This window comes from Microcaecilia unicolor, chromosome 4 (genome assembly GCF_901765095.1).
Source record: "Microcaecilia unicolor chromosome 4, aMicUni1.1, whole genome shotgun sequence".
Classification (NCBI taxonomy): domain Eukaryota; kingdom Metazoa; phylum Chordata; class Amphibia; order Gymnophiona; family Siphonopidae; genus Microcaecilia; species Microcaecilia unicolor.
This window is the reverse complement of record NC_044034.1, coordinates 71,152,305-71,178,434: the sequence shown is the minus strand read 5'-3', so window position 1 is coordinate 71,178,434 and position 26,130 is coordinate 71,152,305. Positions and strand designations below refer to the sequence as shown.

General features: G+C 49.1%; 1 protein-coding gene across 2 annotated transcripts in view; it reads right to left on the bottom strand.

Moving 5' to 3' along the window:
* Positions 1-26,130, bottom strand: part of CDK8 (cyclin dependent kinase 8) — a 422,329-nt gene that overhangs the window by 119,722 nt on the left and 276,477 nt on the right. The gene's annotated exons all lie outside the window — the stretch shown is intronic.

Genomic DNA, 26,130 nt, shown 5'->3' with positions numbered 1-26,130 from the left:
GGGAATCGAACTCAGTTCCTCAGTTCCCCAGGACCAAAGTCCACCACCCTAACCACTAGGCCACTCCTAAAATCAAGCCTTCACCCATTTCTAAAGCCTCAAATAATCACATTCGCTCCACAAATGATGGAACAAAATTCATAAGCTCAGAACCATATACATGCTAATTAGAACTGTTCAAGCTTTCCACATTTCAGCACTCAGTGTATTCGATAAGAACCTTGCTATTATATTCTAGGGCAGTGTTCTTCAAACTTTTTAAGTTGCCTCCCCCACAAACCACCTTCTTTTTATTTTCTCTGTAATACTTTAAAGCACCCTCCTAACCAAAAGGGTGAACAGTTACATTATTTATTTATTGGTAAATCTAACATTAAACCAAATATCTTGGAGGTACTTTTATAACTGTGTGCATATAAATCGGTGCCCAGAGAGCATCTAGTAGGATCATATTCTATAAAGGAATGTAGGTGCCTACTTTTCTTTATAGAATATTTATTTAATAGTAAAAGAGGCCCGTTTCCAACAGAAAGGAAACGGGCACTAGCAAGGTTCCAGGGCCCCCTCCCTCCTCCTCCAAGTTCCAGTCCCCCTCCCATCCGAGTTCCATGCCCCCCTACCTGCCTCCCTCCCTCCCTGAGAGTTCCATGCTCCCCCAACCTGCCTCCCTCCCTCTCCTCCGAGTTCCAGGGACCCCTCCCCTTCGAGTTCCAGGACCTGCCCCCTCCCCTTCCAGTTCCAGGGCCGGCCCTCCCCTTCCGGTGGAGTTCCAGGACCCCCTCCCCCTCCCTAGCCCCCTCCCCCCTCGTCACTTGTCCCCCTCCCCCCTCCTGTGCCCTCTGAGTTCCACGCACCCACTGTCGTCCGAGTTGCACAACCCCGCGCCTCCCTCCCTCCCTCTCTCTGTGGCCTCCGAGTGCAAACAGGACATGTGCGGCTGCCCCTTCCATTCGAAAGTGTCGGCTGTTATTTAAAACTTTTTACCTCGTGGTCCGCCGGCAACAGTGAAGTGGAGCAGGCACAGAACGGAGCATCAGACTGCCTTCGCTTTTGTTTCACCTGTGCCTCTGGTCCCGCCCTTCCGCAAACAGGAAATGAGGCCAGGACCAGAGGCACAGCTGAAACGAAAGCGAAGGCAGTGTGAAGCACCACGCCGTGCCTGCTGGACTTCTGTTGCCGGCGGACCAGGAGGTAAAAAGTTTTAAAGAACAGCCAGTACTTACGAAGCGGAGGGGCAGCCGCACACGTCCTGCTTGCACTTGGAGGCCACAGAGAGAGAGAGGGAGGGAGGCTCAGGCCGGTGAAACTTGGAGGAGAGGGGGGGTGTGGAACTCGGACGAGAGTGGAAGGAGGGAGGGAGGGGCATGGAACTCGGGGAGGTGGAACTTGAAGGAGAGGGGGGCCGTGGAACTCGGACGCGAGTGGAAGGAGGGAGGTAGGGTGAAAGGCGAGCAGGCATGGCGCTTCAGCCTGCCTTCCCTTCTGTCTCAGCTCCGCCTCTGGTCCCGCCCTCATTTCCTGTTTCCGGAAGGGAGGGACCAGAGGCATAGCTGAGAAAGAAGGGAAGGCAGGCTGAAGCGCAGTGCCTGCTCGCCTTTCATTGCTGCCGCTGGACCCCGAGGGAAGAACTTTTAAATTCTGGGCGGCACACAGGAAGACGAGGGGCAGGCGGAGGACTGGGAGAAGAGGGCAGCAACGCAGGTCGGGCTTGCACTCGGAGGAGAGGGAGGGAGAGGGGCCTGGAACTCGGACAGATGGGGAGGGAGGGGGGCGATTCTCCCGTGATTCTATCCTCACCTCCAACGTTCTGTGGCTGGCTGGTGCTGGCTTCCCCTTCCCTCTCACTGATCCGCCCTCTGCCGTTATCACGTTTAGATGCGAGGGCGGACCAATGGGAATTGTGTTACGAACCCAGGCACCCAGACGTAGAACGTTGGAGGTGCAAATTATTATATTGGATGTCTAACCAAAAGACGAGATTTAAGCATTGTGCTACTTGCACACGTAAATTACCTATTACTGACCATCACATACGATGTCTCCGTTGCTTAGGGGAACACCATGATACACTTAATTGTTTTTCTTGTAGGAGCATGACACAAAAGTCACTTGAAATTAGAGCTCTAAAGCTGAAGGAATATTTATAGCTACTTCACATTCAGGAACTTCATCAGCAAGTTAGTCAAAGAAAAAGTCTACTGCTCAATGTTTACTTTTATCAGCTGATTCAGCTCTGCAAAATGACACTTCAATCCCTGCTCTCCCCCTTGTCTCAGTGCCCAGGGATCAGGTGCCTTCATTTCTTGCTCTTCCCCTTGCTTTAATGCCCGGGGATCAGAACTTCTCTTCACGGAATCTGCAAAGCTTGTCAGTGTCAGCTCAATTGCCTGAGGTAATTTTTGCTGATTCTCTGGCTAACGCCGATGCTTCCACCTCGGCTTTACACTCTTTGAAATCAGCTGTTTCAACGAGGCTTGTTTTTTCTCACAAATCAGCTTCTCGATATCATCATCAAATATTCTCACTTCAGGCTGACATTGAGCTTCCTCGACCTCTTCCTCATCATCTGACACTCCCCCAAACTAAACGGAGTTGAGCTCACTCTCGGCATCGACACCATAAGTCTGCACAACGTCGACACTCCAGGCATTCATTATCTTGTGCCTCTTCTAAATCTCTTAAGAGCAGGGGAAGTAGATCATAATCATCTTCCTCTAATGCACAGTTACAGTTAATTTACTCACATAGGTTCTACAAAATCAGCAGCCTTCCTTACGCATCACTAGTAGTTAAAACAGCAATGCATTGAAATAAGATTCAAAAGGATATAACTAATCATCCTCCTCCAAAAGACTTAAAATTTATAGATACAATGGCAAGAACGAGTTTTCAATCTGCTATGCTTTCAGCTCGTATTTCAGTTCATACTTTTCACTATGTAGAATATTTATATACAATTATGGATGATTTATCAAAGTTGCAGTCCCTCATGCCTCAAGAAAACATTCCTCTATTTGTATCTATTATGGCAAATTTAGAAGAATGTTCTAAACAAATGATCCAAACGACTCAAGATAATTTTGATACCTCTATAAGAGATGCAGCAACTGCAATAGCCGCAAGATGTTTATCCTGGTTGAGCGCTTCAGCTTTAGGAGAAGACATTCATGAAAAAGTAGCTGATGCTCCTTGTTCAGGTGATTCATTATTTCGGGACAGAGTTAAGGAGTTAATTGAAGGTCTCAAAGAAGATTGTACAACTCTTGATACCTTAGAACAGGATAAACATCAGCCATCCAAATCAAATTATAAAAGGTTACCTTACTACTCCTCTAAAAATAGATTTCAACATCATAAATCATTTTCTGATCAGCGTACATCTTATAATTTCAAATCTCATAATAACCATTACAATTTCCATAGCAGAGGAGGAAGGGAGAGACGTGCTCAGAAACCAGTTACTACTCAACAACAACAAAAAGTAAACTCTAGTTTCTGACATTACATCTCAAATTCACGATCCAGTGGGGGCCGAATTCAGATGTTTTTAGATGCTTGGAGTTCAATATCAGACAACTGGATTTTAGGGATAATTCAAAAAAGGTTGTTCCCTTCCCTTTACACATCCCCCTCCATTACGATCACCTACACAACTTCATATCCCAAGGTCCCAAATTCCACAATTACAACAGGAAGTTCACAGATTACTTCAGCAGCAGGCTATAGAATTTGTTCCTGTTCAGGAGAGAAACAAGGGTTTTTAATCCAGGTACTTCCTCATCCCCCCCAAAAAGATGGGGGCTTGTGAGCAATACTAGATCTAAGAAGACTCAACAAATTTATTCCAAAATAAAAATTTCGAATCACTTCATTGCCTGCAATACTTCCACTATTACAGAAAATGTATGGTTCATAGCTCTAGAACTTCAAGATGCTTATCTCCATATTCCTACCCATCCGTCCTCCAAAGCCACCATTACAAGTTCAAGGTTCTGCCATTCGGGTTAACATCAGCCCCCAGAGTATTCATAAAGTATGTTATAGCACCAGTAGCTCATTTACATCAGCAAGGGATCATGCTATTCCCATATCTCGACGATTGGCTAATAGTAGTTCCTTCTCCACAGCAAAATCTTCAGGCTTTACAGCTTACCATTCATCTTCTCAAAAGGTTAGGTTTTCTAATAAATTACAAAAAATCAAATATGATCCCAATGCAAAGATTAACATTCATAGGAGCAGACCTTATTTCTCAGGAATCTCTGGCAAAACTACCTTTATCTCGAGCCCAACTGTTGATATATTTAGTACACCATCTGCAATCAGTGCAAACAACAACTGCTTACACTATTGTAACTCTTTTAGGACACATGGCCTCCACTTCCACTAGCATGTCTAAAGATGCACCAACTACAATGGTATTTAAAGAAGAGATGGATTCAATATCTACATCCTCTTTCTGCAAAGATTTTTATTTCCAACCATATAAAACAGACTTTATGGTAGACACAACAGGAGAATCTTTTGGTGAGAGCTCCATTTCAGTCACCTCATCCTACCAAGAATATAACAACAGATGCCTCCAAAATAGGGTTGGGGGGCATATCTGGACAATTACTCAACACAAGGGCATTGGACAGTTCAGGTGAGAGCTTATTCCATCAATCTCCTAGAATTAAGAGCAATCAGATTAGCTGTTCAAACTTTTCAACATCTCATTCACTCTGATATTATACAAGTTCGAACGGACAATCAAGTAGCAATGTTCTATATAAGCAAGCAGGATGGCATGGGTTCACATCACCTTTGTTGCAAAGCTGTAAAGTTATGGACTCTAGTTCTGTCTCTGGGTTCCACAATTCAAGCGATTTACCTAGCAGGATTTGACAATAAAATAGCAGATTCATTAAGTAGGAGATTACAACCACACGAGTGGTCCATCAAGTCCACAGTTATTCAAAACCTATTTCGTCTTTGGGGCATACCGCACGTAGATCTCTTCGCATCCCCACAGAGCAGCAAGTGTCGCAGATATTGTTCCAGGTGGCCCACTCAGAACAGAATAGCCACAGATGCCTTTGCTATTCCTTGGACAAATGCCCTCTTTTACGCATTTCTTCCAATTCCTCTAATTCCAAGGATATTACAAAAGGTTATTCAGGACAGATCATCTCAAATTCTTATAGCACCATATTGGCCAAGGAAAACTTGGTTTCCAATACTCAAAACATTAGCTCTCATTTCACCACGCACTCTTCCTTTTATTCCAGACCTTATATCTCAAAACAAAGGTCTACCTCTGCATCCAAATCTAAGGACGCTTCGTCTCACAGCTTGGTATCTTCAAGCAATACATTAGATACTTCAGTTTTTTCACAACCAGTCATTAATGTATTGTTAGCTTCTAGAAAACAGTCAACTAGATGTTCTTATTCTTCCAAGTGGAACAGATTTCTGTTATGGTGTAGACCACGTAGCATGAATCCAATCTCTTGTTCAATTTCTCCATTATTAGATTATTTTCTATACCTTTCTAATTCTGGATTAGCTTGTTCGTCAGTTAAAGTGTGTTTTACAGATATATCGGTTTTTCATGATCCTATTGATGACACAACAGTAATAAGACATCCTATCACCAAACGTTTCCTGAGGGATTACTTAATCTCAAACCTCCTATTCAAACACCTCCAATAGTGTGGGACTTGACTTTAGTACTGGAGGCATTAATGGGCCCTCCATTTGAACCTTTGCAGTCTGCCACCATCCAATTTCTTATCTGGAAGACATTATTCCTAATTTCCATTACTTCAGCTCGAAGAATTGGAGAAATTCAAGCGTTAGTGTGTTATGCTCCATATACTCAAATTCTGCATGATAAAGCAATACTATGTCCTCATCCAAAATTTTTGCCTAAGATAGTCTCCTTTTTTTTCATATTAATCAATCGATTATATTACCAGTCTTCTATCCACCGCCACATCAGGATAGCAATCAAAGTCGACTTCACATTCTAGACTGTACCAGAGCATTATCAATGTACATCACGGGATCACAGACCTTCTCAATTATTTCTTTCCTATAATTTGAAGCATCAACAACCAGTCTCTAAACGTACATTATCGTCATATATTACAAATTGTATTAACTATTGCTATTCAACATCATCTCTTCAACATCAGCCATCGATGTCTCATGTCACAGCCCATAGACTACGTTCTATGGCCGTCTCAACTGCATATTTACATAGAGCACCTCTTCTAGATATTTGCAGAGCAGCAACATGGTCATCACTGCATACGTTTTCAAGACACTACTGTCTCCATGTGGCATCACGTGGAGATTCCAACTTTGGACTGACAATTCTTCAGGAGGCAATTTAAACAACAACTATCCTCCTCCTCCTATCACAGGTAACAATTTCATATTGAGTTCAGTTGATTGATTGTGAATTTTATCACTCAGTGTATGCTACCTGTGTATGCTTGGGAGTCTTCAGAGGTGTGGCTAGAAGATCCTGTCCATGGAAAAATCTTAGATTCTTACCTGTAATGGTAGTTTTCCGTGGACAAAGGATCTTCTAGGCACATAATCCCTCCCTAAGTTGTCGAAGCTATTTTTATTAAACTGAGCTCTGTGTAATGTCACTTTCTATATATACTAAGGGTATGGGCGGGAATCCTCTAACTTGCTCACTTTAACTTTTAGAGCATTTTCTATTGGATAGCTGGGTCGGTCACGTCACCATGACGTTTATTCAGAGGTGTGGCTACAAGATCCTTTGTCCACGGAAAACTACCATTACAGATAAGAAACTAAGATTTATAAGGTCAGAAAGTACTGGGCAGACCTGGGCACTGCCATTTTGAAGGTGGTGCTGAGGAGGAGGGAGTGTGATACTTCCTCCTCCAACAAGGAGGTATGGGGGGGAGCTACATCACGAGGGTGGGAGGGGAATAGGGACGGAAGCCTACTTGAGCCACCAGGGATTTGTTTTGCATTTGGAGGGAGGAGGGGTTAGAGAAAATTGAGATCCACAGGACCTCCAGCCCTCCGTGTCACTATTTAAGGGGGGGGGGGGAAATGTAGGGATTTGGGCGGCACTAAGCCACCAGAACCTCATTTTGGAGAGATCTGGGGGACCTATGAACACCCAAGGACACAGTGGCAGCCTGAATGATGGGGGTGGGGTGGGGGGGGTGGGAGGTGAAACAGAGCCTTAACCCCAATGCCAACTCTGAGCTGGCATAGGGTTAAGGCCCTATTCCGCCCCTATGATCAGAGCACTGTTCTCTGATCATAGGGGCGAAATACAAGCAGAACTAATTTAAATCAGCTCTGCATTATTGCTTCATTCCTGTGCTGTCAGCCTATTGATCTGGGGGGGGGGGGGAGGTAAATGTGGGTGCTAGTGGCCTCTAGCACCTGCATTTAACTTTGATCATGGGGGTCATAAGAGTTTTAATCATGTTACAACTTTAGTAAAGGAAAAGTATTGGTTGCCCATCATTTTTCAGATTTGGTGTAAAATTCTGATTATTGATCATGCATCCTGCAGTTGTAGATCTGTGTTTCTAGCTAATCTTATAGTCCCCTATTCTTCTCCCCCTATGCTCAACTCAGGGCCCGATGCAAAACCGCATGCTATAGATCTTCGGTACCAATCTGGAAATAGTGAGCGATGCTCAAAGGAAATCACAAGCAAATGAGCTGCACACAATTGAAAGCAGCTTGGTAAGGAAGTAGCTAGCACATGCACAAGAACAGTCTCTCTGTAAGTGTCACTGTTCTGCACATGTACTCTTTCCTTTCCCTTGCAGTACTTTCTGGCTCCACTGTCATCCCCCCCCCCCCCCCCCCCACTTCCCCTGCAGTGCTATGGTGCTAGCTCCACCTTCCTCCTGCAGCTTGCTCCCAATGATTTTGTTTGGGAATCTTCTCTTTGCTGAAAGCCTCCCAGCTGACATCATAGGGGCTGTCGCTTGGTTCTCTGTCACTAGTACATAAGTACCGCCATACTGGGAAAAGACCAACGGTCCATCTAGCCCAGCATCCTGTCTCCGACAGCGGCCAATCCAGGCTTCAAGAACCCAGCAACCCCCCCCCCCCCCTCTCCCAAAAAAAAAAAAAAAATTAATAATGTTCAATGGACTTTTCCCTCAGGAATCTGTCCAAACCCCCTTTAAATTCCGTAAGGCCAGCTGCTGTCACTACATTCTCCGGCAACGAGTTCTAGAGTCCAACTACACGCTGAGTAAAGAAAAACTTTCTCCTATTAGTTTTAAATCTACCATATTCTAGCTTCATCTTGTGTCCCCTGGTTTTGTTGTTTGAAAGTGTAAACAAACGCTTCACATCTGTCCGCTCTACTCCGCTCACCATCTTGTAGACTTCTATCATATCATCCCTCAGCCGCCTTTTCTCCAAGCTGAAGAGCCCTAACCTTCTCAGCCTTTCCTCATAGGGAAGTGGTTCCATTCCCATTAAACTGAGGATAAATTGCAGACTGCTTGTAAACCACTTTAATATGAAATTGTCAACAAACTAAACTATATTTTTGCATTTTGCACAATACACAAGGAAATACATTTTTTTCCTCCAGTGAAACTTTGCAAAGTCTGGCTTCCTGGAGTTTCCATTTCAGTTTTTGTTTGCTTTCTAATGTTTCAAATTTTTGGTAACTTATTCTGAATTTGGTGAGGTCAATTTGAGTCATGTGAGGTCCTTGATGGAAGCCAAGAGCAAGGGCTTGAACACAGCCCCTGACAACACCCACAGAACCAAACTGATGACCCACGAAGGAAAGGAAGGACAAAGCAGAGGGTTCAAGTGTGCCACTCCCTTCAAGAATCGAGCCACCTCCCTGAGTAGCGCTAACTGGACCACCGGGGTCTCTAGGCAGTTGATGGACCAGAACGCTTCCTGGCTGGACTAGGTGCCCTGTGTTACTAGGTGGACTAGGTGCCCTGTCTCTTTTCCAAGCTGAAGAGCCCTAACCTCTTTAGCCTTTCCTCATATGGGAGCAGGTCCATCCCCTCTATCATTTTGGTCGCTCTTCTTTAAAGCTTTTTTAATTCTGCTACATCTTTTTTGAGATACGGCAACCAGAATTGAACACAATACTCAAGGTGAGGTCACACCATGGACCGACATAGAGGCATTATATTTTTGGTCTTATTCTGCATCTCTCTCCCCTAATAATTCCTAGCATCCTGTTTGCTTTTATGGCTGCCGCTGCACACCAGGCAAAAGATTACAGCATACTGTCTACAGTGGCACCTAGGTCTTTTTCTTGAGTGCTGACTCCTGAAGTGGACCCCCTTGCATCAGATAACTATGATTCAGATTATTCTTCCCAATGTACATCACTTTGCATTTGTCTACATTAAATTTCATCTGCCATTTGGATGCCCTGTCTTCCACTTTCCTAAGGTCTTCCTGCAATTTTTCACAATACGCATGTGTTTTGAATAGTTTCATGTCATCTGCAAATTTTATCACCTCACTCTCTGTTCTGATTTCCAGATCATTTATAAATATGTTAAATAGCACTGGTCCCAGTAAAGATCCATGCAGAACTCCAAAGCCTCACCCAGTAGCACTAAGGAGTGGACTTATGGCTGTGGTGCCAAACTCCGAAGTCAACCAGGTACGGTCCTGTGAACTGGGAGCAGCTAACGGGGAGTTAGGCAAAGGACAGAGTGCCACAACAAAACCTACCGCCTGCTGGAAGAGAAACATATCGGATTGTTCCAGAGAGAACCACAGATTACAACCAGTGATGTCACTGATAGAATTCAGCTTTATCTAACTCCATCTGCTAATAGTAAGGTATAACAACTGCTGGTTCAGAACAGTATAAGCCAATGCTAAGAAAGTGATGTCTTAATCAACTCTGGTGTAATTTTGCAACATTGCATTTCCATAGGAAAGTTTGTTACTGTTTGAGTCCTGGAATTAGTGTTTATATAGTAGACAGATTTGCTACAGTTGTACGTAAAATTTTAGGCACTTCTTGTCAAACTGTATGCTCTACCTAATTCCTGATGGACCGATGATCAGAAGCAAACACAGGCGCTAGAGGCTATTAGCGCCACACTAGCGCCTGCGTTTGCAACTGCCCCATGATCACAGCCCCTGAGCACATTAAACAATGTGCTTGCAGGCTCTGAACACAACTAGCATGCAAATGAATGCAAAACAGTGCTCTTAGCGCAAGTAACATGCAAATGCATGCTAAACATATTCCTCCCCAATGATCAGCGAGCAGCTCTGTGGCAATCTCTAAGCCAGCTTAGTGCTGGCGTTAGGGTTTGCAGACCATTGGGGAGGAATGGTGAGTCCTGTCCAGCAAGTATTTGCATGCTAGCACGCCCTACACTCCCCCCAAAGAAGCCCCCCCCCCCATAGAAACAGGAACCCAGACCCCCCCACCCCGAACCAGCAACACAGTGCTGTCCCCCCAACTCAAATTCAGGGGGGTGGGCTGGAGATCCGGTGGGTCTCCAGCCCCCCCTAGCATCCCCACCAAGAAAAGCCCTGGTGGCCCAGTGGGCTGCAAATCAAGGCCCCCCGACCTGGTCTTGCGGCCCTCTTTCCCGCCCCCGTACCTTTGTTGGCGGAGGGAGGTAGACTCCTTCCTCTTCCGGCAGCGCCGCCTCGAAAATGGCGGCACCCAACCCTACCCAGTGTATCCTGGGCTGTGCTAGGTGGGGTTTCACATCCTATGATCAGAGATAATAACGTGCATAAATCTGCATGATATTATCTCTGATCACAGAGGAGGTAAAGCCCAGCGCTGTTCGAGTGCTTTTTTTAGAGCGCTCTTTGGAACAGCGCGGGGCTTTCAATCATCTGGGCATTTAAGTAAACAGAAGTAGAAAACTTAAATTTATGGCATCTTTCTGGAAATTAATGCATAGTTAGTTTTTCACAGATTAAAAAAAAAACAGTGAATAGAGCAGGTGCAAAATTTTGGACACCTTCTGGTTGGGTTTTTTTTTTTAACTTGGTAATAAGCGACTTGTTAGGTGTTAAATTATTCAGGTGAATACAATTACAGAGTTGAATGGCTTCCGATTGTTGCACTGTTTAGCTTCAACCACCATCTCTCTAAGCAGCTATCTAAGCATTTGAAAATGAAGGTAATTCTCTCTGACAAAGTAAAGAAAAGCTTTTAAAAATTCTCTAGATGTTTCCCACTAACAATTTCAACCATCTCCTTGCTGTACAGCAAACTGCTTTGCCACCCATTTTTCTGACAAGATCCAGAATTTTAGGAAATCATTCCTTGATTCTTTGCTCCCACACCCCTGCAATTATATCCCTGGCAATTTTGTCTTATTTAATTTGTTGCATTTGTATCCCACATTTTCCCACCTATTTGCAGGCTCAATGTGGCTTACATAGTACCGTGATGGCGTTAGCCAAATCTGGTATAGCGAACGATACATACCTGTAGCAGGTGTTCTCTGAGGACAGCAGGCTGATTGTTCTCACGACTGGGGTTGACGTCCACCAACCGGAAGAAAACTTCGTGGGCGGTCCGCAAGCAGGGCACGTCCACCGCGCATGCACGGCCATCTTCCCGCCTGTGCGTGACCGATCCCGCTCAGTTGAATGACAAGCAAAGGAATGAGTAAAACGCAACTCCAAAGGGGAGGAGGGAGGGTAGGTGAGAACAATCAGCCTGCTGTCCTCGGAGAACACCTGCTACAGGTATGTATCATTCGCTTTCTCCGAGGACAAGCAGGCTGCTTGTTCTCACGACTGGGGTATCCCTAGCTCTCAGGCTCACTCAAAACAAGAACCCAGGTCAATTGAACCTCGCAACGGCGAGGGCATAACAGAAATTGACCTACAAAGAACAACTAACTGAGAGTGCAGCCTGAACAGAACAAATCGGGTCCTGGAGGGTGGAGTTGGATTCAAACCCCTAACAGATTCTGCAGCACCGACTGCCCGAACCGACTGTCGCGTCGGGTATCCTGCTGGAGGCAGAATTGTGATGTGAATGTGTGGACAGATGACCACGTCGCAGCCTTGCAAATCTCTTCAATAGTGGCTGACTTCAAGTAGGCCACTGACGCTGCCATGGCTCTAACACTATGAGCCGTGACATGACCCTCAAGAGCCAGCCCAGCCTGGACGTAAGTGAAGGAAATGCAATCTGCTAGCCAATTGGAGATGGTGCGTTTCCAGACAGCGACCACTTTCCTATTGGGGTCGAAAGAAATAAACAATTGGGCGGACTGTCTGTGGGGCTGTGTCCGCTCCAGATAGAAGGCCAACGTTCGCTTGCAGTCCAATGTGTGCAACTGACGTTCAGCAGGGCGGGTATGAGGTCTGGGAAAGAATGTTGGCAAGACAATTGACTGGTTAAGATGGAACTCCGACACCACCTTTGGCAGGAACTTAGGGTGAGTGCGGAGTACTATCCTGTTATGATGAAATTTGGCATAAGGAGCATGAGCTACCAGGGCTTGAAGCTCACTGACTCTACGAGCCAAAGTGACTGCCACCAAGAAAATGACCTTCCAGGTCAAGTACTTCAGATGGCATGAATTCAGTGGCTCAAAAGGAGGTTTCATCAGCTAGGTGAGGACGACGTTGAGATCCCATGACACTGCAGGAGGCTTGACAGGGGGCCTTGACAAAAGCAAGCCTCTCATGAATCGAACGACTAAAGGCTCTCCAGAGATGGCTTTACCCTCTACACGATGATGGTAAGCACTAATCGCACTAAGGTGATTCCTTACTGAGTTGGTCTTGAGGCCAGACTCTGATAAGTGCAGAAGGTATTCAAGCAGGTTCTGTGCAGGACAAGAGCGAGGTTCTAGGGCCTTGCTCTCACACCAAATGACAAACCTCCTCCACTTAAAAAAGTAACTCTTTTTAGTGGAATCCTTTCTAGATGCAAGCAAGAAGCGGGAGACACCCTCAGACAGACCCAACGAAGCAAAGTCTACGCCCTCAACATCCAGGCCGTGAGAGCCAGAGACTGAAGGTTGGGGTGCAGAAGCGCTCCGTCGTTCTGCGAAATGAGAGTCGGAAAACACTCCAATCTCCACGGTTCTTCGGAGGACAACTCCAGAAGCAGAAGGAACCAGATCTGACGGGGCCAAAAAGGCGCTATCAGAATCATGGTGCCGTGGTCTTGCTTGAGCTTCAGTAAGGTCTTCCCCACCAAAGGTATGGGAGGATAAGCATACAGGAGGCCGGTCCCCCAATGGAGTAGAAAGGCATCTGACGCCAGTCTGCCGTGTGCCTGTAGTCTGGAACAGAACTGAGGCAGCTTGTGGTTGGTCTGAGAGGCAAAAAGGTCCACCGAGGGAGTGCCCCACTCTTGGAAGATCTTGCGTACCACTCTGGAATGGAGCGACCACTCGTGCGGTTGCATGACTCTGTTCAGTCTGTCGGCCAGACTGTTGTTTACGCCTGCCAGGTATGTGGCTTGGAGAAGCATGCCAAACTGGCAAGCCCAACGCCACACCCCGACGGCTTCCTGTCACAGGGGGTGAGATCCGGTGCCCCCCTGCTTCTTGATGTAATACATGGCAACCTGATTGTCTGTCCGAATTTGGATGATTTGGTAGGACAGCCGATCTCTGAAGGCCTTCAGCGTGTTCCAGATCGCTCGGAGCTCCTGGGTGTGGAGTCCATCGACATGAGCTCCCCACCCTAGGCAAGATGCATCCGTCATCAGCACTTTCGTGGGCTGCGGAATATGGAATGGACATCCCAGGGTCAAATTGGTCCGAATGGTCCACCAGTGCAGCGAATTGCGGCAACTGATGGGCAGACAGATGACATCTTCTAGATTCCCGGTAGCTTGACACCACTGGGAGCTAGGGTCCATTGAGCAGGTCTCATGTGAAGGCGAGCCATGGGAGTCACATGAACCGTGGAGGCCATATGACCCAAGAGTCTCAACATCTGCCGAGCTGTGACCTGCTGAGACGCTCTGGTCTGAGAGGCAAGGGATAGAAGGTTCTGCGCCCTTGCTTCTGGAAGAAAGGCCTGAGCCGTCTGAGAATTCAGCAGAGCTCCTATGAATTCCAGAGATTGGACTGGCTGGAGATGGGACTTTGGGTAATTTATCACAAACCCCAGTAGCTCCAGAAGGTGGATAGTGCACTGCATCGACCAAAGAGCTCCTGCCTCTGAGGTGCTATTGACCAGCCAATCGTCGAGATACGGGAACACCTGCACTTCCAGCTTGCGTAGATACGCCGCAACCACCACGAGACACTTTGTGAACACCCGTGGTGCAGAGGCGAGCCCAAAGGGCAGCACACAATACTGAAAGTGCCGTGTCCCCAGACGGAATCGGAGATACTGTCTGTGAGCTGGCAGTATCGGGATGTGAGTGTAAGCGTCCTTTAAATCCAGGGAACATAGCCAATCGTCTTTCTGAATCACTGGTAGAAGGGTGCCCAAGGAAAGCATCCTGAACTTCTCTTTGACCAGGTATTTGTTCAGGCCTCTCAGGTCTAGGATGGGGCGCATCCCCCCTGTTTTCTTTTCCACAAGGAAGTAGCTGGAATAGAATCCCTGCCCAGGTGGCACGGGCTCGACCGCATTGGCGCTGAGAAGGGCGGAGAGTTCCTCTGCAAGTACCTGCCTGTGATGGGAGCTGAAGGATTGGGCTCCCGGTGGGCAATTTGGTGGAGAAGAGGCCAAATTCAGGGTGTATCCGCACCGCACTATTTGGAGAACCCACTGGTCGGAGGTTATCAGAGGCCACCTTTGGTGAAAAACTTTCAACCTCCTCCCGACCGGCAGGTCGTCCGGCACGGACACTTTGATGGCGGCTATGTTCCCATGGATCCAGTCAAAAGCCCGTCCCCGGCTTTTGCTGTGGAGGCGCAGAGGGCTGCTTAGGTGCACGCTGTTGACGGGAACGTGCGCGCTGGGACTGTTCCTGTGCCTGAGGAGGCCTTCAGGCCGGCTGGGTGTACCTACGCTTGCTGTAGGCGTAGGGAGTAGCCTGCCGGGCCCTGGATGCTGAAGGCGCCCGGTGGGAGAGCTTGTCGAGAGCGTTTCCCGCTGGTGTAGTTGGTCCACTAACTGCTCGACCTTGTCGCCGAAAAAGTTATCCCCCCAAAAAGGGACATCCGCCAGTCGCTGCTGGGTGCGGTTGTCCAGGTCAGAGGCACGCAGCCAGGAGAGCCTGCGCATCACTATACCTTAGGCCGCAGCTTTCTTGGGGATGGTGGGGTTAGATAATGGCTTCAGCCAGTTCCGAAGCAGTGTCTCTTTGAGGACATTGTGCAACGGTACCGTGGAAGACTCTCTAGGTGGCGATGGATAGTCGAGGACCTCGAGCATCTCAGCCCTCGGCTCATCCACGGTGACCACGGGAAAGGGAATGCAAATAGACATATCCCTGACGAAGGAGGCAAATGAGAGGCTCTCAGGGGGCGAAAGCTTCCTCTCCGGTGAAGGAGTGGGGTCGGAGGGAAGGCCCACAGACTCCTCTGAGGAGAAATATCTGGGGTCCTCCTACTCCCCCCACGAGGCCTCTTCCTCGGTGTCGGACATGAGCTCTTGCAGCTCAGACCTCAACCGGGCCCGTCTCGACTGCGAGGCACCACGTCCTCGGTGATGGCGTCGAGCAGTGGACTCCCACGCCGGCGGGGATGAAGCTCCCTCCATCGACAGGGACTCCACATGGCGGTCGACATCAGTGCCGCAAGCGGCGTCGGCGTCCTCGGGCTAGAGCACACCAGCGTCTCCATCAACGGCGCCGGGGGCGCAAGCACCACCGGTGCCAGCAGAGCCTGGCGAATCAGCCCTTCCAGAATCCCCGGAAGGATGGCTCGGAGGCACTCGTCCAGGCCTGCTGTCGGGAAAGGCAGGGGGGCCGGTGTGGGTGTCAGTGCCGGAAGCTGCTCGGGTCCAGGAGACGGTACCAACGCACCCGTGGACTGACGCAGCGACACCTCTTCAACCGAGGGGGAACGCTCCTCTCGGCACTGCCGCTTTCTGGGCGTCGAGTCCTCCCTCGAGGTGCCAGAGCTGGCAGTCCCGTGCGCCGTGGGCGACCGATGACGGTGCTTCTTGGTTTTCTTTCGGTGCCCGTCATCGGCGCTAGAGACGAAGAGGAGGTAGAACCCCCCGGCCTCAAGGAATCAGATCCGACAGGGTTCGGTCCCGATGGCCCTGGGTAGAGGGAGTGGCTGGGGCCGACTGCCCGCGCATCCGCTCACCCCCGCCGTCACCGGCAGGCCGGCGGGCCAACGGTACCTGTACTCCTGGGATCGGTGCGGATTTCGTCGACATCGGTACCGGTACCGAAGATCCAGCCGTTGACACCGATGCCGTCGAAGTCGACGGGCCGGCGCAAGTTTCGAAAAGACGGTCCCGAAGAACTTGCCTCGTCACCTGTGTCCGCTTCCTTAAGCCAAGACACAAGGTGTACGTCTTGGTATTATGCTCCGGCCCAAGGCACTGGAGGCACCAAGCGTGGGTATCGGTTTGCGAGATCTGCCGGCCGCACCGACCATACTTCTTGAATCCGCTCAGGACCTTCAAGGACATCGACGGAAAAATCGCGTCGGCGAAGTCAAAGTCGTTGATGGTGGCGGTGAAAAAGCACACCCGAAAAAGAAAACGACCGCGCGGTCACAAGGCCGCAATGAAGCGCCCTCGTGGCTAAAAACGACGAGGACACTTTCCACATTTTTTTTTAAACAATTGAAAAAGAAAAGAAATACGCGAACGCGTACGTAGAGAAAGAAAAACTGCGGCTAGGCCGCGATCCGGTTTCCAGGTCTGACAGAGAGACGATAACACGTCTCTCTCCAGCGCGGAATAGAAAAAACTGAGCGGGAACGGTCGCGCACAGGCGGGAAGACGGCCGTGCATGCGCGGTGGGCGTGCCCTGTGTGCTGAACCGCCCGCGAAGTTTTCTTCCAGTTGGTGCGGGCTGCCGTGGACGTCAACCCCAGTCGTGAGAACAAGCAGCCTGCTTGTCCTCGGAGAAAGCGAATGCTACATACCTGTAGAAGGTGTTCTCCGAGGACAGCAGGCTGACTGTTCTCACTGATGGGTGACGTCCACGGCAGCCCCTCCAATCGGAAACTTCACTAGCAAAGGCCTTTGCTAGTCCTCGCGCGCCCATGCGCACCGCGAATGCGCGGCCGTCTTCCCGCCCAAACCGGCTCGTGTTCGTCAGTCCCGTATGTAGCAAAACAAAGACAAGGGAAGACATAACTCCAAAGGGGAGGCAGGCGGGTTTGTGAGAACAATCAGCCTGCTGTCCTCGGAGAATACCTTCTACTGGTATGTACCATTTGCTTTCTCCGAGGACAAGCAGGCTGCTTGTTCTCATTGATGGGGTATCCCTAGCCCCCAGGCTCACTCAAAACAACAAACATGGTCAATTGGGCCTCGCAACGGCGAGGACATAACTGAGATTGACCTAACATCTTATTCAACTGAGAGTGTAGCCTGGAACAGAATAAAAAATGGGCCTAGGGGGGTGGAGTTGGATTCAAACCCCAAACAGATTCTGAAGCACCGACTGCCCGAACCGACTGTCGCGTCAGGTATCCTGCTGCAGGCAGTAATGAGATGTGAATGTGTGGACAGATGACCACGTCGCAGCTTTGCAGATCTATTCAATAATGGCTGACTTCAAGTGGGCCACTGACGCTGCCATGGCTCTAACATTGTGAGCCATGACATGACCCTCAAGAGCCAGCCCAGTCTGGGCGTAAGTGAAAGAAATGCAATCTGCTAGCCAATTGGATATGGTGTGTTTCCCCACAGCCACTCCCCTCCTGTTGGGATCAAAACAAACAAACATTTGGGCAGACTGTCTGTTGGGCTGCGTCCGCTCCAGATAGAAGGCCAATGCTCTCTTGCAGTCCAATGTGTGCAGCTGACGTTCAGCAGGGCAGGAATGAGGACGGGGAAAGAATGTTGGCAAGACAATTGACTGGTTCAGATGGAACTCCGACACTACCTTTGGCAAGAACTTAGGGTGAGTGCGGAGGACTACTCTATTATGATGAAATTTGGTATAAGGAGCATGAGCTACTAGGGCTTGAAGCTCACTGACTCTACGAGCTGAAATTACTGCCACCAAGAAAATTACCTTCCAGGTCAAGTACTTCAGATGGCATGAATTCAGTGGCTCAAAAGGAGGTTTCATCAGCTGGGTGAGAATGACATTGAGATCCCATGACACTGTAGGAGGTTTGATGGGGGGCTTTGATAGAAGCAAACCTCTCATAAAGCGAACAACTAAAGGCTGTCCCGAGATCGGCTTACCTTCCACACGTTAATGGTATGCACTGATTGCGCTAAGGTGAACCCTTACAGAGTTGGTCTTGAGACCAGACTCAGACAAGTGCAGAAGGTAGTCAAGCAGGGTCTGTGTAGGACAAGAGCGAGGATCTAAGGCCTTGCTGTCACACCAGACGGCAAACCTCCTCCATAAAAAGAAGTAACTCCTCTTAGTGGAATCTTTTCTGGAAGCAAGCAAGACACGGGAGACACCCTCCGACAGACCCAAAGAAGCAAAGTCTATGCTCCCAACATCCAGGCCGTGAGAGCCAGAGACTGGAGGTTGGGATGCAGAAGCGCCCCTTCGTTCTGGGTGATGAGGGTCAGAAAACACTCCAATCTCCACGGTTCTTCGGAGGACAACTCCAGAAGAAGAGGGAACCAGATCTGATGCGGCCAAAAAGGAGCAATCAGAATCATGGTGCCTCGGTCTTGCTTGAGTTTCAACAAAGTTTTCCCCACCAGAGGTATGGGAGGATAAGCATACAGCAGGCCTTCCCCCCAATCCAGGAGGAAGGCATCCGATGCCAGTCGGCCGTGGGCCTGAAGTCTGGAACAGAACTGAGGGACCTTGTGGTTGGCTCGAGATGTGAAGAGATCTACCAAGGGGGTGCACCACACTTGGAAGATCCGGCGCAATACTCTGGAGTTGAGCGACCACTCGTGAGGTTGCATAATCCTGCTCAACCTGTCGGCCAGACTGTTTACGCCTGCCAGATATGTGGCTTGGAGAAACATGCCGTAACGGCGAGCCCACAGCCACATGCTGACGGCTTCCTGACACAGGGGGCGAGATCCGGTGCCCCCCTGCTTGATGTAATACATGGCAACCTGTCTGAATTTGGATAATTTGGTGGGACAGCCGATCTCTGAAAGCCTGCAGAGCGTTCCAGACCGCTCGTAACTCCAGGAGATTGATCTGTAGACCTTGTTCCCTGGGTGTGAAGCCCATCGACATGAGCTCCCCACCCCAGGAGACACACATCCGTAGTCAGCACTTTTTGCGGCTGAGGAATTTGGAAAGGGCGTCCCAGAGTCAAATTGGACCAAATCGTCCACCAGTGCAGGGATTCGAGAAAACTCGTGGACAGGTGGATCACGTCCTCTAGATCCCCAGCAGCCTGAAACCACTGGGAAGCTAGGGTCCACTGAGCAGATCGCATGCGAAGACGAGCCATGGGAGTCACATGAACTATGGAGGCCATGTGGCCGAGCAATCTCAACATCTGCCGAGCTGTGATCTGCTGGGACGCGCGCACCCGGGAAACGAGGGACAACAGATTGTTGGCCCTTGTCTCTGGGAGATAGGCACGAGCCGTCCGAGAATCCAGCAGAGCTCCTATGAATTTGAGTCTCTGTACTGGGAGAAGATGGGACTTTGGATAATTTATCACAAACCCCAGTAGCTCCAGGAGTCGAATAGTCATTTGCATGGACTGTAGAGCTCCTGCCTTGGATGTGTTCTTCACCAGCCAAAAGTCGAGATAAGGGAACACGTGCACTCCCAGCCTGCGGAGCGCTGCTGCTACCACAGCCAGGCACTTCGTGAACACCCTGGGCGCGGAGGCGAGCCCAAAGGGTAGCACACAGTACTGGAAGTGACGTGTGCCCAGACGGAATCGGAGATTCTGTGAGCTGGCAGTATCGGGATATGCGTGTAAGCATCCTTTAAGTCTACAGAGCATAGCCAATCTCTTTCCTGAATCATGGGACGAAGGGCGCCCAGGGAAAGCATCCTGAACTTTTCTTTGACCAGATATTTGTTCAGGGCCCTTAGGTCTAGGATGGGACGCATCTCCCGTTTTCTTTTCCGCAAGGAAGTACCTGGAATAGAATCTCAGCCCTTCTTGCCCCGGTGGCACGGGCTCGACCGCATTGGCGCTGAGAAGGGCGGAGAGTTCCTCTGCAAGTACCAGCTTGTGCTGGAAGCTGAAAGACTGAGCTCCCGGTTGGCAATTTGGAGGCATGGGGGCCAAATTGAGGGCGTATCCTTTCCGGACTATTTGAAGAACCCAACGGTCGGAGGTTATAAGAGGCCACCTTTGGTGAAAAACTTTCAACCTCCCCCCGACCAGCAGGTCGTCCGGCACGGACACTTTGATCTCGGCTATGCTCTGCTGGAGCCAGTCAAAAGCTCGCCCCCTGCTTTTGCTGGGGAGCTGTGGGGCCTTGCTGAGGCGCACGCTGCTGACGAGAGCGAGCGCGCTGGGGCTTAGCCTGGGCCGCAGGCTGTCGAGATGGAGGATTGTACCTACGCTTACCAGATGAGTAGGGAACAGTCCTCCTTCCCCCATAAAAACGCCTACCTGAGGAGGTAGATGCTGAAGGCTGCCGGCGGGAAAATTTGTCGAAAGCGTTATCCCGCTGGTGGAGCTGTTCTACCACCTGTTCGACTTTTTCTCCAAAAATGTTATCCGCACGGCAAGGGGAGTCCGCAATCCGCTGCTGGATCCTATTCTCCAGGTCGGAGGCATGCAGCCATGAGAGTCTGCGCATCACCACACCTTGAGCAGCGGCCCTGGACGCAACATCAAAGGTATCAAATACCCCTCTGGCCAGGAATTTTCTACATGCCTTCAGCTGCCTGACCACCTCCTGAAACGGCTTGGCTTGCTCAGAAGGGAGCTGGTCCACCAGCTTCCGCACATTGTTCTGCATATGGATGCTCGTGTAGAGCTGGTAAGACTGAATCTTGGCCACGAGCATGGAAGAATGGTAGGCCTTCCTCCCAAAGGAGTCTAAGGTTCTGGGGTCTTTGCCTGGGGGCGCCGAAGCATGCTCCCTAGAACTCTTAGCCTTCTTCAGGGCCAGATCCACCACACCAGAGTCGTGAGGCAACTGAGTGCGCATCAGCTCTGGGTCCCCATGGATCCGATATTGGGATTCTATCTTTTTGGGAATGTGGGGATTAGTTAGTGGCTTGGTCCAGTTTGCCAGCAATGTCTTTTTCAGGACATGATGCACGGGTACTGTGGACGCTTCCTTAGGTGGAGAAGGATAGTCCAAGAGCTCAAACATTTCAGCCCTCGGCTCATCCTCCACAACCACCGGGAAGGGGATGGCCGTAGACATCTCCCGGACAAAGGCCGAGAAAGACAGACTCTCGGGAGGAGAAAGCTGTCTCTCAGGGGAGGAAGTGGGGTCAGAAGGAAGGCCATCAGACTCCTCGTCAGAGAAATATCTGATGTCCTCCTCTGCCTCCCACGAGGCCTCATCATCGTTATCAGACACAAGTTCACGGACCTGTGCCTGAAGCCGTGTCCGTCTCGACTCAGTGGAACCACGGCCACGGTGGGAGCGTCGAGAGGTGGACTCAGCTCCCTCCCCAGACGTCGTCGGAGAGTCCGCCTGGGAGGCAGCCGAAACCGGTACCGCAAGCGGCACCGGTACCGGGGACCTCACCCCGGGCAAAGGGCCAGCTGTCGCCTCACTCGACGGCACTGGTGGCGCAAGCACCCCCGGTACCGGAGGGGAAGGGCGCAACAGGTCTTCCAGAATGCCAGGAAGAACGGCCCGGAGACTCTCGTGCAGAGTGGCTGTAGAGAAAGACTGGGAAGCCGGTGCAGGCGTCGAGGTCAGAATCTGTTCTGGACATGGAGGTGGTACCGGGCTGTCCGAGGTAGAGCGCACCGACACCTCCTGGATGGAGGGTGAGCGGTCCTCCCGGTGCCGATGCCTGCTGGGCGCCGACTCCCTCGGCGACCCAAAGCTCCCGGTACCCAGTCGGGAAGGTGACCGGTGACGATGCTTCTTCGACTTCTTCGAGCGAAGCATGTCACCGGAGCTCCCCGGTACCGATGAGGAGGACGTTGAATCCAGACGTCGCTTCCTCGGGGCCGGGGCCGAAGATGGTCGATCCCGGGGGGGGGGGGGGGGGGGGGGGGTTTGTACCGCAGGAGCCCTCAGGGCAGGAGACCTATCCGAAGGCTCACCGCCACCAGCAGGGGAATGGACAGCCCTCACCTGCACTCCAGACAAAGCACCACCGTCCGACATCAGCACCAGAGGGGGTCCCGGTACCACCGACGCCGACGCACTCTTCCGAAGCCTCGGTACCGACGATGCAGGAGGAGGACGCCTCGATGCAGTCGATGTCGATGCGGTCTCCGAAGACTTCGGTGCTGCCGACGCCGATGCACCAGACGAATCTCTGGATGCCGATGCCGTCGAAGCGCCGGAGAACAGAACGTTCCACTGGGCCAATCTCGCTACCCTCTTTTGCAAAAGAGCACAGAGACTACAGGCCTGCGGGCGGTGCCCAGCCCCCAGACACTGAAGACACAAGGCGATGATGACACGAGGCACCGAGACAAAAGGAGGAAAAAAACCCGTGCGGGCGGCCAACAAGGCCGCTCCCGAAAGCGAAAGAAAACTTACGCTGGGAAAAAGCTAGAAATACGGGAAAAAGGTTCTCTCTCTTTTTTTTTTTTTTTGTGAAAAACACGAAAGACGCGCGAGGGTCCTCTGAGGGGCACGAAACAGCGGCAAAAACACGACCGTCCCGAGCGCGGAAAAAAGAAGACTGACGAGCACGAGCCGGTTCGGGCGGGAAGACGATCGCACATGCGCGGTGCGCATCGGCACGCGAGGACTAGCAAACGTTTCTGCTAGTGAAGATTCCAATTGGAGGGGGTACCATGGACGTCACCCATCAGTGAGAACAAGCAGCCTGCTTGTCCTCGGAGAAAAACAGTTACACAGTGATGTTATGGTAGAATATGGTTCATGTGGAACAAACATATGAGGGAATAGTAAAGGGGAAGAGTTAAATATCCATTACATTCTTTGGTTTCATAGTGTTGCAGGGTTCAGGTATTTAAGTAGGGTCGGTGGGGTGTGCCTTTTTGAACAAGTAGCCTCCCTATCTCAAAAATTAATCTTTTATTCACCCTCATGAAAGGAAATGGCCAAAAGTACAAGGAGCAGCACCAGGATAAGAACAGCGCTTGTGCAAACAAATATATAAGGACACAGAAGAAGTACGCAGAAGTGAACCATAAGGTGACAGGGACAAATCTCACCACCAAATGTGGGAGAGCCAGCAACAGCAGGTGAGGGTGGTGAGACACTTAGGCCTCACCATGTAAAAAAAGTGGGGCAACTTCAACAACTGAAGCTGCAGGGTGCATAAGCCTTGCTGCCAGAAGTGAAAGAGCAGGTGGTGGCAGAAAGAGGGGCTGCTGAAGTCATAGGGTGATGGAGAACCCAATCAGGAAGAGCTCTGGCCCAAAGTTTGCTCAGACAGTTAACATTACTACACTAACACCCAACAAGGTGCAAAAATCAATTGGTCAGGCAGCCAGACCTAAACCCACAATGGCTAACAGAAAAAAAACAGCTCTTCTTCCAAAGGGAGACTGAAGGGTTCCCAAAAATTACAGAACCAAACTTTGCTTACTTACAGTCTATTGACAATGGGAATAATGCAAAAGAGCAACAAGACCAATTAACCTTAAATGAAGCCATTGTGGCTAATGATAGGAAAAGCAAAAAATCTCAGTATACGTTGGACTATAAGAAAGCACTTTCTTATGGGCCACCAGATCTACTTAACAACTTGAACAGGTCCAAATAAGCAAAAAGAATTAAGCATCAATGTCCAGAATCCGTCTCTATCATTACAGTTGCACAGGTATTCTGATGAGTAAAAGGAATGAATGAAAATCCACAAGTACATAAAGGAAAGGAAACAATTGGCAAAAAAAAATGTTTCAAATAATTAAATCATCAAATAAAGAATAACAACTGGCAAATGAACAAATACAGTGGGATCACCGATTACTCTTTCCAAAAATACTAGGACTAGGGGGCACACAATGAAACTATTAAGTAGTAAATTTAAAACAAATCAGAGAAAATATTTCTTCACTCAACATGTAATTAAACTCTAGAATTCGTTGCCAGAGAATGTGGTAAAAGTAGTTAGCTTAGTGGGGTTTAAAAAAGGTTTGGATACCTTCCTAATAGAAAAGTCCATAACCCATTATTAAGATGGACTTGGGAAAATCTACTGCTTATTTCTAGGATAAGCAGCATAAAATGCATTGTACTGTTTTGGGATCTTGCCAGGTACTGTCCCAATATGGCACCGCTTATGTTTTTAACCATATGTCAATCAAAGCTGGACACATAAATGGTTACAGAGAGGGGGAATGAAACCAAATGGTACAAAATTTTGTCGGCGGTTTTACTTATCCTCCAGGTATACTTAGCACAGCTTGGCGTTGCAGGGTGCTCTTCTCCTGATGAAGCCCCAGTGGCGAAACGGGACCGTTGGGGAGCCCCTGGTTGGAGCAGCAACAAGCTAAGTAGCTGTGATCATTGATATTTTTTGAATATGGTTGTGTTATTTAGCACTAACGGTTATTGGAAGCACACAAATGAACACTGAGGTAGGAGGTTGGCAGAGGACCAGTGATTACATCTTTGTGGCCACATTGATATAATCTTATTGATTAAAAAAGTGTCACTGGTCTGAGGTCCTCTCCTCCTCAGTCATTTATTCACAACTGATACATAATGCCCGCTGTTTTTTGGTTTGTCATGATTTATGATCCAGCGGAGTGATCCCTATTTGTTTTGTTATAAAGAAAGGCACAATAAAGTGGTGTCTCTCATTCACTGGAAACTTGGTAAACATTATCACTCAGAGGTATAGCCTGACATCCAATTTTAGGTAGACCTGTGCCCAAAGTGGGTGGGCCTGAGAATATCCCCCCTTCTCACCATCTCGTATCTGCTGCTCACACCAGCCCCAAGCCTTTCCTCTGATGCAACTTCCTGGTCCAGTGAACAAGAAGCTAAGAAAAAAGGCTCATGGCCAGTGCAAGCAGTGGATATGAATCATTGCTCGCTGCTGGCAAAGACCTGAAGGATTTAAAAGGTACTGGGGGGGGGGGGGGGGTTGGGGGAGTGCAGGCACAGCCGATTGCCAGGGAGGGGGATGCCAGTAGTCTCAACTGGCGTGGAATGCGGATCTCCACTAACCACATCATAGCTGTACCGCTGCTGGGTGGATCTGAATTCAAAATGGGTGGGCGTGCGCCCACCTGTGGCTATGCCACTGTCATCACTATACCAGAAAAACACTGTGATCATAAGACTTAAAGGGAACAAAGAGCTTGTCCATCACGTGAAACAACATACAGGCTGGTTGATAAAAGAAAGCTTGACATCGTGGTAAAGGAGTAAAACTCCAGAACATGGTTTCTAGGGGTGTCGGTTCCACACAATTATTTTATGAATTGGGTAGAGGGAGAGGACCCTTTAATATCAAAAATGAACTTGGAGACCAAGAAAACATGGCAAAAAGATATAGAATATTTCCCATTACATCAGAAGTCACAGACTTGATTAAAAAGAATTTTCCATCCCACCTGGGTAAGTTATCTCTTATGTACTCCAGAAAGAAGCTCTCTTTAGCATTGTGCAAGTACTACAGCAAGCGTTAGCAGTAAATTTGAGTCTGAGATCATACTCCACATACCTTGGCTTAGAAGTGAGGTTCATTACTGTCACTAACCCATTTGGAGATATTGACAAGAACAAAACAGCATATAGTATTAGAAAACTAAAGATTGCTATCAGCAGTCTGAGGGAAGCCACAAATTGCCATGGATGTCAACACGTTTCAAATGGTTTAAACTAAACAATACTATTTATAAAAACAAATACAATATTAGGGGGAAGGGGGAAAGGGAAATGGGACTTGATATACTGCCTTTCTGTGGTATTTTGTAACTACATTCAAAGCGGTTTTACATATATACAGGTACTTATTTTGTACCTGGGGCAATGGAGGGTTAAGTAACTTGCCCACAGTCACTAGGAGCTGCAGTG